Source organism: Juglans microcarpa x Juglans regia, chromosome 8S (genome assembly GCF_004785595.1).
Source record: "Juglans microcarpa x Juglans regia isolate MS1-56 chromosome 8S, Jm3101_v1.0, whole genome shotgun sequence".
NCBI classification, from domain to species: Eukaryota; Viridiplantae; Streptophyta; class Magnoliopsida; order Fagales; family Juglandaceae; genus Juglans; species Juglans microcarpa x Juglans regia.
The window spans coordinates 1338823-1341735 of NC_054609.1; positions in this window are offsets into that span (position 1 = coordinate 1338823).

The following is a 2913-nucleotide window of genomic DNA, read 5'->3' on the forward strand; positions in this document are numbered from 1 at the left end:
AAAGGTAATTATTTGATAGTTTTAAAGGAAGAACTGTAGTACTCTCAATAATGTCATGTCATAAAAAATAAATATTTCTATAAATAATTTTAATATTACGACATAGTACAAAAATCGACGCAACTGGCCGCCGTTGATGTGAAACGGCCGACCGCGTCAGGAACCGGCCGAAACTGATGGAGAACCGGCCGGCGTGGGGTGAAATAATACAGGAACTGACGTTCAGCGGTTCGATCCCAGTTTGAGGCTGGGCCGGACCGCTAAACCAACCGATATAATAAACCTTATTTTTTTTAATATACACTAATCAAAACGACGCCGTTCCACTTAAGTTTAAGTGGAACGGCGTCGTTATGTATCTATAAGTATACGATAAATAATAAAAACGACGCGGCGTTGTTTTATTAAAGATTTAGGAAAAAAAATATGTTTGAAACGGCATCGTTTCACTTAAACTTATGTGGAACAATGTCGTTTCGGTATGGGGTCTTCTTCTTCCCCAACCTTCTTCCACTTCCCGATCTCGTTTGCAACTCTCTCTCTCTCTCTTCTGCAACTCTCAAACTCTCTCTCTCTCTCTCCTATGCAACTCTCTCTCTCTCAGTAGATTCACGCCGCTAGTGGAACCAACGCTGATTGACAACTGCCAGAGAACCGCCTCGATCGGTTTCCTCCTCCCCATCGACCGGTTACGATCGGTTGCTCCCTCAGTTTTTCAATCGTCGGTCAGCATCAATTTTGCCCAAAAATCGCTTCGACGACATCGATTTTCACCCCTATTACAACGTGTTAAAATAAAATAAAATAATTTATACAATTTTAGAATATGTATGTTTTGTGTATTTTCTTGGAAATAATTAGATAAAAAAGTGTTATAATTATAAAGATATTTCACAAAAATAAATGTACAAGTTAACATGATTTTATATGATACGTTAATTTTATTTTACAATAAAATTAATTTTATAATTTATTACGTTAGTTTATATCTACTTTTGTATAATTTTTTATCATTAAAATATTTTTCATTAAATAAATTTAAAATTCAAGTAAAAAAAATATTTTATAATAATGTGTCTATTTTTTTAATAAGAATATATGAGAGTTATATATTTTAAAATAAATTAATAGCACTATGCCTTCTTTATTTTAAAAGTATTTAATAATTTTTCATTACGCACCTAACCTTTTGAAAACGACTCTGCTACTCGGACACAACCCATTCTGCCAAATCGCGTATGGCATGGGCAATTTCCTTTCATAAATGAGAAATGACGTTGGTCGGTCGATGTCTCCCCCTTTTTCCCTTCAAGTACGAAAAGACTTCCTTCAATCTTGGACCTTAAACCCATTTTCAGTGAATTTTCTCCGACTCCAAGGTCATTCCCGTCCCACCCTACCTACTCCCTACACTTCTCAACTCTATCCACGTCACCACCTCCCCTCTTCTTGAATACGTGGCGCCAATCTTCTGTCCCACCTTTTTTTTTTTTTTTTTCAAAGAGTCATGCTAAATTCTCCTTTTTATTTTTATTTTTTACTTTTTCCTATTTATATTTTTAAATATTTTTAAATATTCTCTTTAATTAATAAGTAAAAAAAATATAAAAAAATTAAATATATAAACAATTAAAATGAGAGGATAAAATGAAACAATATAATAGCATTATCCTTTTATAAAAGAGAAAAAATATATACAAATTTTAAATTTACTAGTATCGTATCAATATTTTATAAAAAGAATCGATTTCATTATAAAAAAGTATGAAAAATTATTTTTTTTTTTTTTTGGTTAGAGTCTATATTTTTAGAAAATGCTTATACATTTGAGTTTTATACTTAACATTACTTAAAAAGTAGAATACCAAAAAAAAAAAAAAAAGAAGATAAAGAAAAAAAAAGCTAGAACTTAGAAAAATATATAATTATTAGTTTTACACAACTTTAACACAATTAGTATTAAAAAAATTATTTTTTCAATACTTATTGTATTAAATTTATGTAGAAGTGTATCATTCCTCTAAAGTTTATATTGTTATGCTTTTATAATGACGTGATATGATTTATTAATTTTTGAATAAATAATTTACTTAAGTATGGATAGATAATGTTATGAGATGAAGATTAAATTAATGTGTAAACAAACATAACTCATATTATAAAGTCATTTAGAGGCTTGTCTTGACTAAATAAGATTATATTTTCACCTTACCACAATACGATGTCAAAAATTCTATGTACAATAATTTTTGTATACTCTTTTACGTACAAGCCAATGTAATTGACTTCGTCATTTTTTTAATATAAAATAACTGCTGAGTCTCATCACATCAACGAAATGCATAAAAAATACGTAAAAGTAACTGTATATAACAGAATTGTATGTCGTACTATTAAATTTGCTCTCATACCTAATATTTTTTAATAATAAGGAATCTTATGATTGGCTGTTTATACCAATATACACTAAAACTACATAATAAGTAGCCTCAAATAAATTGTTATTCAATTAAGATTTCAAACTCTAGAAACTCAATAAGACATGCTTATGTTGTCAAAATCGAGACCTAAGCTAATACTCACCTTCTATTGTCCAATCAAAATCTTTTACTTTTTCAAAATATTATTTTCTAATCTAAATTTTATAATCCTAATCATAAATGTTGACATTATGTATTTTTAATAATTTTTAATAATATATATAAATATATAAATATATCATATCAATAAACACGATGGAAGATGAATACAAGACAAAAATTATTATTTTTTATATATAATAAGAACATAACTTCATGTAATATGTCTCCCTATCATTTTCATATATTAATAAAAATATTATGTCCCTATCAATTTTTTTAAAAAAACATAAATACTTTGGTGCCTCCAAACCGGGGGCCACATTCCTTTCAC